Source organism: Rhipicephalus sanguineus, chromosome 3 (genome assembly GCF_013339695.2).
Source record: "Rhipicephalus sanguineus isolate Rsan-2018 chromosome 3, BIME_Rsan_1.4, whole genome shotgun sequence".
In the NCBI taxonomy this organism is placed as follows: Eukaryota; Metazoa; Arthropoda; class Arachnida; order Ixodida; family Ixodidae; genus Rhipicephalus; species Rhipicephalus sanguineus.
Window position 1 is genome coordinate 162,845,033 of NC_051178.1, and position 18,559 is coordinate 162,863,591.

The following is an 18,559-nucleotide window of genomic DNA, read 5'->3' on the forward strand; positions in this document are numbered from 1 at the left end:
AGAAGTACCTGCGGGATTTCTTGGCACCAAGAACAGGTGAATAGTAATGTGATACATGTAAAGTACTTAAAAAATAATAAGAAAGACGAGAATGGAATTCGGGTCCGCCGTTGGGTAGCAAAGCATGAGTGTTCTTTTCATCAGTCACACCAAACTATGCACTGCTATGTTTTCGCCCTTGAAATAACACTGTAAGCATCGCATGGTTACTGAAGCGTCACTACGAACCCAGAACTACGTATCCCCGGATGCATATATTGTGTTCCTTTAAGCTTCTGTTTACGCGACGCTGCTTGACACTTTAATTTACGTTTGCCGCATCATTTTGCGCCTCCGTGCTGTTTCTGTAAGGGTATTGATAGGGCCTGACGCGGACTGGGTGACTGAAATAATGAATCGAGAATGCAGCCTTTGAGATATTCAGGAGAGCTTTCCGGCGTCGTCGATCTGCATGAGCAGCTTCGTTGCTTGCGCTTACGCTCCAAAACAGTCTTCGTTCCAGGATATTCCCGTGTTCCAACGCGACCGCCACGCGCGAACATGAAGCTATATCTGGCGGTGGCCTTTCTTTACATCAAATGCTACACGTGTATCCTGTGTTGTGCCTCGAAAGTTTGACTGCAGCTGTCGAAAGTAGCCTGAGTTTATTACAGGATGCGACGCTATGGTATGCGAGTGGGTGGGTATAGGAGTGGGCGCTGGTGCGGCATGGGAGTATGGGGCGGACGCTACCATATATGGTATTGGAGTGGGCGGACGGTGGCGTATCACTTCTTACACGACCGAACACACGAACAGTGGACAGGGCGAGGCCTGGACGTTATCCTCTGAGGACGATAAGCAAATCGTCTGCTTTATTAAAAAAATATATTTCCACCTCTCTTTTCTTCGTCTCGGGGCAAGAACTACTGCTCAGCTCTGTCGGCATTCACGCCGTGCTTTTGTAAACTGTAAGCAAAGCTTGCCATTCGTCGTTGCACGCATAGCATGCTATACATCTCACACGACAACGCAGGGGCGCCATATTGGTGATAAAGCCCATGTATGAGACAAAAACGCCAGCGAAATGCTCGTATTTTTGCAGGGCTATACTTTCGACAACAGCAAACCCACAGCCACGCATGCAGTACAAACATAAACGGACACAAGCTGTAACGTATGTGTGTCATTCAAAATGTGCATCCCTCATTAGCACAACCGCACTCCGCCGCCTCCGGTGAACACCGCTCGCGTTACCGGACCTCAGCACATTTATCGTTTTGAAATGAACATTTAGCATAAATGTTCATCCATCATTTTCACACAAACTTCGCTTCAGTCGCAGCGCTCGCATTCCTAAAGTAGGAAACCCAGGTGACCTTGAGCTAGGTCATGCACGTGTGGACAACACTTGTCACGAGCTTCGCTTCAACCACACTGAACAGTTCCGGCTGTCGGTAAAGAACTCAAATATAGAACAATGTATATATATGCCCGCAATTAAAATTTCATGCTTCACCGTCCTTTCAGTTATGTCTGCAAAGTTTTTTTCTTTTGACTCTACAGCTGCTGATCACTGCCCTGCATTGTGCAGTGTTGCAGGAGTTCACAAATAAAAAAAAAGTTTGGGCGGAGCATCGTAACCATTCTATTCCAATCCTTTCCGTATTCATGCTTCGTCAGTGGCCTGTAGCCAAGTTCCGGCTGCAATATCACCAAGATCAGCCGATATTAAGACGCAGTCTATGAGTAATGAATATACTGTCGCCAAAAGACGTAAGGCAATACCAGTGGTTATGTACCTGGGGTATATATTTATGCACCTGTGGCTATATAGACTTTATGGAAAATTGCTGTCATCTGTCGGAGGCTTGACGAAGCTACCAATTCGGCGCCATGTTGGAGGCTTGTGTCCGAATCGCACTGCTGTCACTGCTATAACTTCTTGCTTGTATCTGCTTCGATAGTAATCAATCGGGGCATGCTTTGGGGCATGATCGTGCGTGATGACATCCACATAATGACTAATCAATAGGGGCACAATGACGTCAACAGAAGTGCAGGCATGCGTGAGTAGCCGCGATGCAGCTTTAAAGCTCGTGCATGAAGCCGGTTTGTCTGTGCCTGCCAGCACACGCGGGACGGAAACTGTCTCGTTTCGTCGTGGCACGAAAGAGTGTTCTCTGATGAAAACCGATACTGTCAAATACCGCATATATTAAGAACGGCGAACGTAAACACGACGTTAGTCGTAAGCAGTAGCCGGAGAAACGGAACGATCTGCTGCTTCTTGTCGGCCGCGAGGAAATCTAACAACATGGACGCTAGTTTCCTGTAAACATTTTTTCAGCATCCCAATTTCCTCAATCTGAGCAACACGGCACACGAAAATATGTCGGCACTGCCGTTCCTATCAGCCGCCACACGTGGATACGTACGCTTCGTGCGTGCACATGTGAAGCGCGCTTAGCCTTCAACATGGCGGAAATGCACACAACGGCCGCTAGATGGCAGCTGATTTCGCATAAGGTCCATACCTGCAGTTCATAACCACAGTGTCATACGCGTGCACGCATGCGGTATAGCTCGACTAGTGGTTTTGCGACGGATCCTCGAGTTCATGTCTCCCATGGTGTTTCGGGCACTTGTCGCTAGGTGCGTGGAAACGCAGATCAACTCAACTTCGATCCACCTCAAAGTGCAGCTTTAGTGTATACGCATTCATTACTATTTCCTCCCACTTAAGCCATCCTTTTTCTGTTAATCAAAGACAAAGAAGGATCGTACACGCACATTGTAGCAATTTCAATGCGTTTTCAGCCTCGTGGATTGGGGTAATGCATGTTTGCTTCTCAGCTACAGTAAAACAAAACAAATATCCTGCTTTCCTCGCCCTGCTACAAACTTCGGTTTGAAATTGCGTTCTGTCGGTCAGACTCCCTAAAAAAGAACTTCATTTCGGTTTTATTATTTGGACGAAGCCGTACCACTTCATTGTGACGGCCACAAGAAGGCCACAAGAAGGCCACAAGAAGGTACGTATATACGGTGGCAGTATTTCGCTAGCACCAAAAGGCAGACGGTACTGCGAGCATTAAGGGACACTAAAGTGAAACATTAAAACGGTTTAGATTGATAAATTATATCCTGAGAACTCTAATGTCGTTAATTTCATCACCATAGGTTTACTAACAGAGGAGAAAATCTAGGTCAAAATTTAGTTCTTAAATTTCGCGCTTAAATCTCCGCGCGTGAGGTCACGGGCTTCAAAGCTTTTCTTTTTTTTTTTTTGAAATTTTTGGCCACATTGACTCATCGAAATTTCGTGAAGCTTGATATTTTAAGTCTCCGGCCCTAGTAGACGCCGTCAAAATCTATGACGTCACGGCGACTGGTGCGGAAACTTCAAGGTGGCGTCGCACCTTCATCTTCTTTTTGCGCGTCTTCTCGCTTACCAAGCGTCTTCTCGTGGTAAACGTGGCGATTTTGGCATTGTGAAAGAGTAATTTACTAATACGAGCGAAATCGTTTTTCTCTTTAGTGTCCCTTTAACCCAGAAAAATATCAAAAGCATTTTCATGTCACACGTTCGTAGTGCCGAGTGATATCTGCTGTCCGTTTAACTTCAAGATTCTAGGAGTGCCGTGGTCACAGGAGGATGAAAGGCTCTAAGAAAAATAACACAAAATCGATATTCGATTCATTCATACGCGTATATATCGATTGCATTGCAAATGAGGAAACCCACAGCTGGCACCTTTGAGACTCAACGAGGTCACACTTGAGGAAAAGAGGCTTTTTGCCAACATTTCCCAAGTTCGCATAACAAACATGTTGTTAGGACTCGTGTTGTTTTAGCCCAGCAGGACATATGACATGCGCAAGCAAGCCCTTCAGTAGTCAGTACATCATTTTGATAGGTCATGCAGCCAGTGCATTCTGCATCGGTCAAAGCCCTTAAAGTATAAGCAGCACGTTGGACAAGTCCACAAGCCTTGTTGTTTCTGTAGCACAAGTCAAGCGTTGAGATATTTTAAGTGTACACAAACATGCATGTGGAACGTTTACATATATACGGCCGTGACAGGAGGAGGTGGAATTTGCATAACCGGGGTGAAGGTTTTGCGCGCTCCTCAGTGTTGTACGCACATACATTATACGCAACCGCCGAAGGGAATAAAAGTTTTAGCGCACAGCCGCACCGTCTGATATCACTGCATTTATTCAGTAGCGAGGACGCCGTCCTCAGGGCAGTTCCTTTCGTGTTGCTTTCTGTACGTCACGATCTACGGCAAACTCAGTAACGCCCTTGGTGTGACGTCAAAACTTGACAGCTAAGTGAGTTCAAGTGATAAGACCGGATGTTATTGCTGTAGCCCTGTGCGCCGCGTTTTAGACGTCGCTTGGTCACTGAACTAGGTTACTTCGTGTACGAATGGTCTTACACCACTACGCTCTCCTTCTAAAAAAAAAAAAATCTTGCTTGGACAATGCAGAGTACTTCGCCGTCTATTTCAGTACGTATAAAGCACCTTACTCCGGTTTTCTTATGCTACACTCAAGACGACCACTGAAAAATATATTATGGAGGGATTGGCATTGAAAGCAGTAGAAATTTTTCCAAGATTTTACGATTTCCCGATGAACACCAAAAGTTCTTATTGACGACGAGTAAATATAATCCCGACCCTCAACCCCCCACTCCATGAAAGGAACTGCCAACGGCGAACATGAGTTTCACTATCCAGGAATAACTTTTGTACACTTTGGGAATTTGCAAAAATTGGCTGCGATATATAGTGAGAGCGGTTCGAGCGTTGACGAAACTGGGCCAAAAAAAAAAAAAACAGGGCTCCCGACCAAAATGTTGAGCGGATTCGGTCCACAGTCTATGGGCCAGATCGTGAGACACTGCGAAGCTGAAACGCAAAAAAAAAAAAAAAAATTCGGCAGATCCCACGCACTGTGGGAATCGATGTAATGCGAAGCAGCCAGCAAGTCCTTGAGCCAAATGAAATCATTCATGCCATGGCATCTAGTCCACCATATATCGCATGTTTGCCATGCACACATGCATGCACAATCTAGTGTACACCATGCCAATGAAACGCATATTCTGGTATGTAAATGCATGACCTGCCGTTTATGTTCATCACGCACTCGTGTCATGCCATACCAATTTTGGTATATATCACCTTAACAAAACGGCCGGAAGCACACCACGACAGTGGCATGTAAATCATACCGTACATGACATGCATAACATGATTCGCATGTTAAGACCTCTCATTTATGTTCTTCATACAGTCACATCGCGCAATACCAATTTTGGTGTATATCAAAGGAGCAAAATGGCCGCGAGTGCACCATGAGTAGAGCATGTAAATCATGCCATACATGACAGGAATATTATGGTTTTTCATGTTACCACCTGTCACTAATGTTCATCATACAGTCACATCGCGCAATACCAGTTTTGGTGTATATCAAGCTATCGAAACAACCGCGAATGCACCATGAGCGTGGCATGTAAGTCATGACATACATGGCATGCATGTCATAGTTTTCATGTTACCACCTGTTATTCATGTTCTTCATACAGTCACATCGCGCAATACCAATTTTGGTGTATATCAATCTACTGAAACTGCCGCTAGCGCATCATGAGCGTGGCATGTAAATGAGGCCGTACATGACTTGCGTGTCATGATTTTTATGTTACCACGTCTCACGTTCGTCATACAGTCGTGTCGCGTAACACCAATTTTGGTGTATATCACGCAAGCGAAACGGACGCGAATGCACCATGAGCGTGACACGTAAATCATGACATACATGACATGCATGTCGTGGTTTTCATCTTACCAACTGTCATTCATATTCTTCATACAGTCGCATCGCGCAATACCAATTTTTGTGTATATCAATCTAATGAAACTGCCGCTAGCGCTTCATGAGCGTGGCATGTAAATCAGGTCGTACATGACTTGTATGTCATGATTTTCATGTTACCACGTCTCACTTACGTTCGTCATACAGTCGTGTCGCGTAACACCAATTTTGGTGTATATCATGCAAGCGAAACGGACGCGAATGCACCATGAGCGTGGCATGTAAATCATGACATACGTGTCATGGATGTCATGGTTTTCGTGCTACCACCTGTTATTCGTGTTCTTCATAAAGTCACATCGCACAATACCAATTTTGGTGTATATCAATCTAGCAAAACGGCCGCGAGTGCGCCATGAACGTGGCATGTAAATCATGTCATACATGACATGCATATCATGATTATCATGTTAACACGTGTCAGTTATGTTCGTCACACAGAAATGTCTCGTCATACCAGTTTTCGTATGTATCCCTTCATTTAAACGGCCGCGAGCGCCCCGAGACCATGTCATGTAAATCATGCTGCACATGACATGCGCGTCATTATTTGCATGTTAGGACCTGTCATTATGCTCGTCATGAACTCTTGTCACGCCGTACCAATTTTGGTATATATGAAATTAACGGGACGGCCGCAAGAGCCCAAAGGCCGTGGAATGGAAATCATGCTGTTCATGACATCTGTGTCATGATTTTCATGATATGACCTGGCATTTATGTTCGTGATAAGGCCATTTTATGACACACCAATTTTGGTATACATCCGATTTATGGAACGGCCAGGGAGCCCAAAGGCCGTGGAATGTAAATCATGCTGTTCGTGACATGCGTGTCATGTTTTTTCATGATGTGACCTGTCATTTATGTTCGTAATAGGGCCATGTTATGACACACCAATTTTGGTATACATCCGATTAACGAAACGGCCAGGAGAGCACAAAGTCGTAGGCGGCTAGATAGATAGATAGATAGATAGATAGATAGATAGATAGATAGATAGATAGATAGATAGATAGATAGATAGATAGATAGATAGATAGATAGATAGATAGATAGATAGATAGATAGATAGATAGATAGATAGATAGATAGATAGATAGATAGATAGATAGATAGATAGATAGATAGATAGATAGATAGATAGATAGATAGATAGATAGATAGATAGATAGATAGATAGATAGATACGCTCAAAGTCGCAGAAGTTCGCTAAGAAATGCTTCGCATTTAAAAATACTTTGCGTGATCCTTCAGTCCCGTCAACAAATCCCGGATTTCATCGCCTCTCCATATTATACGTAGTCTGCAAATGTGTTCAGCATAAGACTACGGGCTCACCGTCGGTGTGCGTCGACCGAGAAATATACAAGTGAACTATACGATAAAGAAATGTGTACGATACTTACTGAGATGCTCTTCGATATAGTCCTGCAGTGACGAGACGTTCACGACGCATACACATTTCGTAAATACCACGAAACTCTTGAAGCTTTCGCTACATCCGCAGTTTCCCCGAAACGCATTGCAACGGCCCGCGCACGACAGTCCCACATTTGACTATATAAAAGAGTAGGATAGAAAGACCGCCGTAAAATCCGCGCAAGCTTCCTTTATTTTATGTCGTTCTGCGCCCGAAAAGCAAAGGATTTTACAGCCAGTGAACCTGCAGCTGCCTTCTCTTGTTGCTCTTACAGCGCACGTTATATTCATATTCGCTATCTTTATACACAATATCGTTTCACAGTTCATCGTTCCCGAATTTTATCATCAGTACATTCAGTCAACTCCTTCCGGCTTCCTGTATATAGGCAATAAATTTCTATGTTTTCTTGTCGGCGAGAATTTTATAATCTCTTGTATAGAGAGCCGTAAACGCTGTGGATCACAGTACGACTGCGTTCATTGAATAGAAATGGATTGTTACAAACTGTAGGGCAAGGGTTGTGAAGGAGCTAAGTTAAAAAATGATTGTTTATTGAAACTCTTATTGGGCAACAACAATAGATGAAAACTGAGCAGTACAGATTAGCGGATGATTTTTATTTACTACTTATACGAGCCCGATATTCAATTTCGTAGTTAAAAGAAAACGCCGATCGGTACAACAACCTAAACGAAAAAAAATTTACGAACAACTTAAATACAAATATGCACTCTCACTACACACTAAAAGCTTGGCGAATAAAACAGCAAGTATATACGCTATATATGTAACGCGGAGTCAAAGAATTACTTGAGACAAACATTAGTATACTACTCATGCTTAAAAATTAATTTCACTGCATGTCACTTTCACTAATTGCCGATGCAGTATGGCAGTAGGAGGAGGAATAGATTAAAAAAAACGAAAAAAGATCTGGGATGTTCACCAGTGCTTACACCGACTGGCTACTCAGTGCTCGGGAAATTAAGCAAAGGGAACAAATGATCACAGGAATACTCACTGCAAACGATTGTAATGACCTGAACGAGGCGATAGGTATATATTTTCTCGTCTTCGTTGCAAAGCGGACCGTTGCCTCCTTGAAAAATATCACTGAATTAGTGCCTCCAGAGCTGATTTGGAGAAGCGAGTGTTTCTGTAAAACATGCAGTGGGGATGCTTTTCGGGTCTCCAAAACGGCGCAGGTCCATGTGAGAATTCTGATGAGTACAAAGCCAAAGCCGAGATAGCCAATTTCACTGACTCTTCGGTTTTTCCGTAAACAAAGCAACGTTGCTGCTGCAGACTGCCCGGGAAACTGCTAGTTGGCGTTTAACCCAGGTTATATATCGGCGTACCCAGGAATGGCCTCTTAGCGCCGAGGTGATGAGAAATAGTCGAGCCACAGCGAAAGCTGGAAGAGCGGCTGTAGAACTCTCTTGGGACAACTAATACAAGCACACTTGCAAGGTACCCACTACGCCATGAAAGCGTGGAACCCGCTACCAGGGGCGTAGCCAAGGGGGGGGGGGTTCAAATCCCCCCCCCGAAATTTTTCAATTTTGCTTGCGCATGTATACACGCACACATACAAACGCACGCACGAACATACATAAAGCATGGTTGAACCCCCCCCCTCCCGAAAAAATTTCTGGCTACGCCCCTGCCCGCTACCCATCTGTAAACCGTTTGTGCACATTGTTTGTGCACATTGGTTGTGTGATGACGATTAAGAATTATGGCTGAGCCCTTTGTAATGGTTTGGAAGCATTAAACGACCCACTCGTTTCGCAATTCGCATTGTGTGACGCCTGGTTGTTATTTTACTCTTCTACCACGCTATATTACACATGGTAACGCGATTCCTTGCCGGACATGACGCCTGTATAGGGGCCTTTTTGCAAGGGAGTTTCAAGCACCGGCTTGGCTCTGAGGTAGAATACTCGACTGCCCAAGGCGCTTTGTTGGGCTAGTTGGTTATGATCCATGAGACTGTTTGGCGTAGCGCACACCCACAAGGACAGAGGGCACACCCACAAGGCAGAGGACGCAGAGGGCCCGAGTGCAAATCCCATCCGATTGTGGACATCTTTCTCTCTATCAATTTTTTTCTTATTTCGCGCGATAGCGGTTACGGACACTAACCTGTCCTTGGCGGCAACCGCGGACGACTGCGGCAACAAAATCGGCTGTTGTGATCTCATAACATCTTTCGCTGTAAAATGCCCGTTTCGTGTGCGCATCAAATATATCTAAATCTCTGTGCAAACCAAACCACTGACGTTCTTTGAGTTTCTCCGCAGGATTACTGCTCTATTTTTCTCCACACAAAAAGTATCGCGTGCACGCCGATTCTGGGCGAACCACGCATCAGTGGGCCGTCATAACAACTGCCACATAACTCCTTCGTATGTGTAAGCGCTAGATGGCTATATATATATGGACCTTCTAGCGTTAGCTGTCGGATGTTTACCGTGGTGGTAGATGCACGGGCTCTCAGTGTTTGACCCTGGGGCCACATCGAACGGCCGCAGCTGCGCGCGTGTACGTCAACCCGCAAAACTGCGTCGTTGCTGCCTGTGGCGCAGGGAAAAGAAACGCATAGAGCCAAATGTGTATACTGTTCCACATAGTTTCACGCGACTGGTGCAACCTAGTTCTTATCATTTGCAACAGTAGCTTGTAGAGTAATTTTCGCCCGCAGTCTGGGTGCCATGTACAGAAATACATCATTTGCGAAGTATATTTTGAGGAAAGTGTGCATATTAAAATGAAATATTTGCAATCAAACCGAAGGAAATAGCGTTTACCGCGTTATCAAGTAAATTAAACCGAAACTAAACAGTGTGATAAGTAACATCTAGTGCTGCTTAGGTTACCCTTTCAAATGAATTATACGCAACTATACGTTTAAAAGTGCATTACTTTTATCACTTTTTTCCCCATCAGGCTGAAATGAACCTGCCATTGGCGCACTGTAACTGTCACTGCAGCTAGTAGAAAAAAAAAAAAAACAATATGCGCCGTTTACCTCCTTTCACGATTCAAACCAAACCAAATCAAGTCAGCTTAGTTAAGCATCGAAACCCAGAGAGCGCACACGTATAAGTCCGCAGACTAAATGCCATAAAATAGCACTACGAGGCTCATAGCACATTTAATTTGGTACAATGCGCCATGATTATAATAAGCGTGAAATGAAAATACTGGTTGCCATTTAAATGCACGTCTGAACTGAAAGCAGCTCCACGCGAGTTTTTAGATATCGGCTACTATATAGCGGGTGTAAGTTGGCCTATAGACTTGTGACGGAGACTGCATGCAACCTGAGCAGAAGACTAACCAGATTGCACTCGATTCGCTACCCTACACAGGGAAGGGGAGGAGAAGAATACAGGATAGAAGAAGGAAAGAGAGGAGAACTGATACGCCCGCACACATAAACCGCGCATACCTAGAAGGTAACAAACTGAGAACTGTCTCAGGGTCCGGTTAGCCTGCAATTGTCTAAGATGAAGTAGACATGGAATCCAAGACGTTATTGAAGGCTTGCAAGCACCGACTCCAAGGTATCCGGAACTTGCAGAACTCGCGAGGAAGTACTTGTAAGACTAACGAACAAGAAATTCAATGTGTTTACGAGATTGTTTTCCTGTTCTCAGAAAGTTCTGGCTCCGAATAGCATGCATGTAGCTCAAAGTTTCACGCAACTACTGACACGTCACGCGTTGAAACTAGGCCGCACTAAGCTCTTTACAGCTGCCGGTGAAACTATTCAGGCAATGAGTAAGTGTGATTATCATCCGCGGAGTTAGTTTCCACTCGCGCAATCGCTCGACCCCTAGGCGCTACTACGTACCGCCGAGGCTGCGATAGGTCGATAGTAACTGCGCGTTCTATCGAAGCGAGGTCAACCTGTTATCGAATCTTCGAGTTGCGCTGGAAATTTCCTCACGTGCATAGCCGTGAATGAGTAACGAGGTGCACGGTCGACTATTCCGTCCGTGACCTTCCTGCCAGCTGCTTCTATGTTTCGGTGCTGAGGATAATTAGGCTCGGATCGATGCAGTTCCATGATTTACGGTGTGAACAAACATTCTTCTCGGCTGAAGCAAGCACGAAATTTCTCTCACATTCCCATCGTGAATCAGACGCCGTACGGTTTTGAAGGGTTCGCGGATGCGTGGAATAGTAATAAAGAGAAAAAAATGCGCCATCGAGACAGGAAAAAAAAAAAAAGAAGCAAAATACCGAGCACTTGTGGACTCAGTCGCTCGCCAGGCTCGCCCCTTTCTTCCGTGCCTCTATTTTTTTTTTGCTTTTTGCGAAACAGCTGTCCGCATTGCAAACAGGCCGGACTTCCAAAGCCTTCACGGCGAAGGCCATGGCAACGCAGGTACTCGCACTTCGCAGCAACGTTGACTCACGCTATCAACATTTCAAAGCAGCCGCAGATTTATTTTGAGGGTCGTCGTAAGGTTACACAGGCGCGCGTAGCGACAAGCAACGCAAACGCAATAGGCTTGTGCAGCATTCGCTGGCGCTTGCGTGGCGAATGTAAAATGGATCTTGTCCGGCTTAGATAGGGCCAAGATCAACGCTCTTAAATATCTAAGAGCGCTGGTCAAGATATATGTAGAACCGCCACTATAGTGCAGTGCTGCTGTAGCGGCCACTGCACTATGGTGCCACTACACTACACTGCCGCTACACAGCGTATCCGTAGATGCTATGTTAAGTATATAGATGTTAAGTAATAACGGGGGTAAAATGAGCTCTTGCTCGTGGACCTCGTACACGACCTTTTTGTGCCACTTCACCCTATCGAAATGCGCGCGGAAATCAGATCTGCAATGTCAGGCTGAGTAGCAGAACGCAAAGGCCACTACGACACAAAGGTAAGCACAGTCCACAAAATAAAAAGTGATCACCCATACTTCTAGAACCCATCGGTGCCTTGTACCTGTACGACCAATCGGACCAAGTCATCGCTGTATAGAATCCCCGGCCAACTGTCATCACCTTCGTCACCAGCCGTCCAATCCTAGAGTTTGCACTGCTTGATCATTTTGCATGACATAAAGCCTCTATTTCCTTAGGAGTTGTAAAATGCAATATAGCTAACGACGTCTCTCGGTGTTTTACTGGTGATTCGGTACGCAGCTCGGAAGGTCCCTTTCTTTTTATTCGAGCTGCCTAGAATACAGGCTGAGGCCACAATCATTGTAGTAACTAGAACATTATCATTGGGAAATCACCCTGTCTGATGTCACGCCTTCCATTGTATACAGTCACTCTGCTCCGGTTCTGACCACTCTGATAGCGGGATGACTGTATCGTGGATGCCCGTTCAGATTACGGCGTCTTAAGTTCGCTCCAGCGGAAGCAGTCCCTGACCTGAAGCGGTGGCCATTCGTTCAGTTTCGCCTTCGAATTGTCTGCCAACTCTTGAGCGCCTTAAAACGCAGCCCGAACGAAGGCTGAATATTTCCCCCAGAGTTGAAACACTTGATGGTGACACCGATTCCGAAGCTCTGCCGTAGAATTAAAGCCAAGGTGAACAGACGCGTAAGCGGCAGTCCGCGCATCGCCTCGGGTCATTTTATTCCCGAGCAGGTAGGGACGGCCACGCACGCGTAATTTGTGTTAAGCTCCTTTTCAGGCAACAGAAGGGCCTTACGGAAACAATTGGTACGCAGCATCGTGTTCAGCCAGTGTAATTGGATATATATGCATAACCTTGGGCTGGATTATTACGCTGTCTCTTGCCGCTGTAGACTTCAGGTCAGGGACGAAAGCTAAATGTTACCGCTATAGCGTTACAACTTCGTAATCAGAACCGGTAATCACGGTACAGTTAGCATGCAATGCGAACGGGCGTAAGGGTTGCCGTTTATTTACTTATTTTGCAAGTGCTGTGAGGCTTGTAATCGGGACTTTATGCAGGAGTGAGCATTTGGAGCATATACAAGGACTAATTGTGATACGAGAACATTCAGTATCACGTTGCTGTAAAACCGCAGAAGAAGCAGCACTGTGAAGAATTAGCGCCATAGTTATTTGACGTACAGTCCGCGTCCAGAGTTTATAGACCATTAAGTCTGAGAAAACATTGATTTTCCCAGCAATTTACGACTGTATTCGGTGGAACTGCACAGTACATGTTGTTAGCATGCTTTAGAAGAGGCCGGCAGTCTAATGACTGCGGGCCGAAGTAACGACGGTATTCAGCTTTCCCTTGTGCCTCGTTGTCTCTAGGCTTCTGACGGTGACTGCACTCATGCACGCCTTCGTGAACGAGGTGTATTTTAATAAAGGAAAATATCCATATGAAAACCGCAGGAGCAGGAAAGCAAGGAAAGGTTGGGAGGTCAAACTGACGCGCGTCCGGTTTGCTACCCTACTCTGGGAGAAAGAGATTGGAGTATATGAAAAGGAAGAAAGGAGGGGAGCGAGGGAGGGAAACGCTGCTGAAGCGGAACACGCGCGGCTGCTCGTTAAGCTTGCAATCTTTCATTGAGGCCAGTCGATTTCAAGAAGACCGCCGCAATGCCCGCGTCGCTTTGCAAGCCTGCGACGCGTGTCCAAGGATTTTCTTTCTGTGAAAGCGGTCTGCGTTCTAGTTCGCCTAGCACAGTTCGAAGAAAGTCGCGTTCCTCAAAAAAAAAAAAAAAAAAAAACACAATGCTTGTTCTATCGTTTCTTCTCAGTTGCGGTAGTCACGGAGGGGGGCAATATTTTCAGTCCCGTGCTTACTTCACTGATTTCCTCGATGGTCCTATATGTCGACTACGAACTGATTTCCATTGCATCAATTCATAGTCTAGCAATTTCTTCTATAGACTACTGCTGCGAAAGCCTTTTCTTACTTCTCAAAAAAAAAAAAAATCTTTTCTTCCTTGCTTCGACAGCCAAATTTATTGATCCGAAAAGAATTTTCTCCCGTTCCGAAAACTGCTCCGAAATACACCAGGCCAGTAGCATCACTGGAGCATAGTATATCGCTGCAGTTACGCAATCGCCCCACCGAAAGATACGAAGATGCGGAACAGGATATAATGCATTGCCAGCGTTATCTGTAGCGTTCTCGTTTCCTCACATCGCTCTTTTTTTTTCTTCTTACGTTTCTTTCTCGTTAGCTCGTCGCATCCCGCTGAATTCGTTCCGTCTCCATCGATCGAACCGACGGGGCCTCACACACTTCGAATTTCCGCCTCGCGTTTATAAGAGGAGCGCGCAAACGGGTGATAATTTGGATCCAGGTTAAGGACAAGGGTGGGGGCAAAGAAACTGGACCTCGATACGGCGGCGTGCGCACCGTAGCCACGGACGAAGGAGGGCCGAGCGGTTAATTAAAAGAAAAGGGTTTCTAGGTTGAAGGTCTCGCGGGGATCTCGCTGGTTTCCATCCCCGCCCCTCGCAAGCTTACTCCTTATTCAGTCGAGTACACAGAGGGGAGCTTTCCGGCCTCCGGCGAGATAAGATCGGCGATGAAGCGAATCGCCCCGGCGCATTACCCGCGGATCGTTGTTGTTGTTGCGCTGGCGACCTTGCATCGCGTTTCACTTTTTTTTTTTTGCGGGCAAGGTAAGGTCGAGTCCTCGACTCGGTGTGAACGTCACCGGCGAGGCTGTTACGCGCCTCGCGTCTGCGTCAGCTTAATCCACGATTGTCGACTCGTTGCGAAAACGTGTGTGTGTGTGTGTGTGTGTGTGTGTGTGTGTGTGTGTGTGTGTGTGTGTGTGTGTGTGTGTGTGTGTGTGTGTGTGTGTGTGTGCGCGTGTGTGCGTGTGTGTGTGTGTGTGTGTGTGTGTGTGTGTGTGTGTGTGTGTGTGTGTGTGTGTGTGTGTGTGTGTGTGTGTGTGTGTGTGTGTGTGTGTGTGTGTGTGTGTGTCCTTTGAACAATCTCCTGTCAGACGTTCTACAGAGCTCGCTACACCTTAAGGGAAGAAAAACAGAAAGCGCGGGAAAATGAGGTCAATGGTCAGAGCTTCTGTAGTGAGTACTGTTCGGTCTATGAAACTTATATGCAAATATTTAATACCCGCGCTTAATTCTGCGAGTGTGCATTCTCTGCGGCGCGAGAAAATAAATGAGAAGCTTTGAATGAAGATTTCTACAAACTGGGTCACGCTCAGCCGAAGGTCGGTTTGCGTGCACTAAACTATACACCGCAAGGTCGGTTGTGCTGCGCGTACGATGAAAAATAAAAATAAATAAATAAATAAATAAATAAATAAATAAATAAATAAATAAATAAATAAATACTTAGGAAGGGTTGGTGCGTAGTTTCGGCGCTCACGTATAGGCTGAAGTGGGTCTTACAGCTTTGTTTATCGTGTCGATCGAACTAGGTGGCCGCAGTGCTGGCGCGCCGGAGATGCAGTAAACAACAACAACAACAACGCAACGCGTGAGTTTGGATGGGCGACGTCGCTGGCTTGCGGTGTATTATCCGGACAGGAGAACACGGCCGTAGCAACACCTTGTTTCGCTTTTGCGCGACTTTTCTTGGGGCTATAAACAATTGCAGCCTAGCTTCTTGTCTTCAGCCTATAGCCTCTAAAACAATGTAACCTCATAGCGAAGAATTCCTCACGTCTGGGCTGTATTGCGAGCACTGAGGTGCGCGAAGTTTACAATGAAATTACCTGTGTGACGAAATTTGTATATTGAAGATCCCAAGCACTTCGTGATGGACGTTTTCGGCCGCAGGTGAGGATGACTTGCAAAATTACAAACAAAATGCAAAAGCTGCATTGCAGCACGATCAATAACTTGCTGTGCGTGTGGCAATCAGAACTTCGAACAGCTGGCTAAGAAAAAAAAAAGCGTTAACAAGATTAGCGCGCGATAGCAACTGTTGATACTGCTATTACCGAGTACCTTGTTCGCATAGGCGCCGCACACCATCTTGACACCAGTGGACGTGAAAGATACGGACGCAGTTACCAGCATCGACCAGTATATAATTGTTAGCTCTTTGTAATGGGAGGTGACAGAAGGCTGTGATGCCGGGTCTATAGAAACACTGCGTACCAGCATGGACTGCATGTCTTCCATATTACTCAATATATATAAAACCGTATAGCATCACGAAGTATTTCATATAGGGCCGGCACCGGGCAGCGGTGATAGCGGGCACGACGTAAGCACAAAGGACAGTTTGTTTAATACAACTAGTACTAGTGAAGTACTAGTTAATTCGGCCCTGCTTCGGAAATGCACTACCACACGCCACGCACAGCGTTAAGTGTCTAGTGTGACTCTGAATTCTTTATTACCACGGATACCTATTCTAGTAACATTCGCATGCAAGAGCCATCTGGGGGGTTATTTACGGTGCAGACTTTAGCCTCTGCAGCATCCACGTTGCAGCGTCGTGAATTCACATATATACATACATTCTTCTCCCAAACATCATCACTCCTTTACTCCGTCCCCCTGGTGTATAGGCAAGAGAAAACGGTACAGCTCACACTTTCGTTCCTTTCTCTGTGCATTATCGAAGTCGCTGAATATGCACTGCGTTATCAGAGTTGCCATCAACAATAGCGCGACAGACTCCGAAGAAATTTCTTCTACTTCCGTAAAGCAAGCGAACACCGTTGCGTTGACCAAGAAATAAAGAAAGAAAGTCATCACATCTCAATTACAGGTATGCGACGAAGTGAATGCGATGCCAGCATTGAGCGTTATTTAGCTAAAGCTATTGTCAGTAGTCAGCCAACGTTAATTAGTGGTGGTGGTGGTACTTTAGTAAATACCACTGGCGAAGCAAAGGGTAGGGTGGGGGGGGGGGGGCGTTCAATTTTCCTCTCCCCGCAATGTTTCAGTTTTGCACACGCACGCAACAAACGCACGCCCCAAGAAGATACATAAAACATGTTTGACCCCCTCCACCCCCACACGCACACCTGAAAAAATTTCTGGCTACGCCTTTGCTAAATATGGTAGGTGATTTCGGTTAGAATTCTTCGTCAACATCATATTCCATCACAGAAAATCGGTGCAAGAGGCCCACGAAGAAACTGTCCCCGAAACGGGCAGCCACGATAGCAGAAGCTCTCCAGGCAGCGTGCGGCGCCTATTTCTCTGGTCGCACGGGCCGCCGAACATCGGCCGGCCGGCGCGGCGTCGGCCAGTCTGGCGTCCCGCATACTGGGCCGCTGCCCGCCGGCCGGCTTCGTCGTGGTCTCCGGAGTCGCTTCTGCGTGGTGGCGGCCGCCGGTTCCTGCAGCAACGATCGCCGCCGCATGCAACCGGACCGCGCGGCGGCACGGAAAGAAACAGGTCCCCTGGATGCCGCCGTGTCGCGAACGGCCCTCTTCCCATCGAGCGTAAACGGATAGGCGCGCCTATGCAAATGCGCCGCTGGCCGTCCGCCCGGCACCCGGAACGCGCGCAATAACCAAACACGCGCAACCGCTGCGCCCGTGCGCGCGAGCGAACGAACGACCAAACGACGCACCGCGTTTTTTTTTTGCCGCATCCGCCAACAGGCGCCGCTTGAGGATCTTTCCAGCTATTTCCAGCGGGAGAGATGTAACAGGCGTCCACTGTTAAAGGGAACATCGGAGCGCGTGGCGACAGCTCGGCGCCACCGCCGGCCAGCGGCTGCAACGAGTTTCGCGCAGGCGCAGTGCGCGCTCTGAGTCGTGCTCTTTCGTCGTCTGCTTCCGCGCTGCGAATCGTCGCGAAGCGAACCGCTGACGCGACGAAAGAGCACCAGGCACGGTGCTCCGAGCATCAGCTTCTCCGCAATGCATGGTTGCTAGCGGCGTTGGAAAACAGATGCGCAACTCTGCTACCTAAAGGTAGCATATACAGTAACTCTATTTCCAGCGGCAGAGATGTACGTGTGTGTGCGCGCGCACGCACATCTGTGTGTGTGGTGTGTGTGTGTGTGTGTGTGTGTGTGTGTGTGTGTGTGTGTGTGTGTGTGTGTGTGTGTGCCTACACTATATCTATGTATGGTGTAGGCGATCCATAACACTACAGTGTGTGCTCGTTTGGACAACGTCTTCTATGCGGCATAACGAGAAAGAGATAGAGAGGAAAAAAGTGAATGTTATGTATGGCATGCGCTTTCGAAAATATTTAGAGGAAGCACCCAAGAGTATGTATGTACGTGAATGATTGAGTGCCTGGAGAAAAAAAAAATGAGAGAAAGAGAGACATTCCAAGTTAAACGAGTTAGGAAACATCGAAGGAGTTTCGTCAGACACGGATGGCGTTAGCGTACAGCGGCGTAGCCCTTAT

General features: G+C 46.5%; 1 protein-coding gene across 1 annotated transcript in view; it reads right to left on the reverse strand.

Moving 5' to 3' along the window:
• The window catches only part of LOC119387613 (retinal-specific phospholipid-transporting ATPase ABCA4), a 170,278-nt gene that overhangs the window by 87,956 nt on the left and 63,763 nt on the right, over positions 1–18,559 (reverse strand). The window lies entirely within an intron of this gene.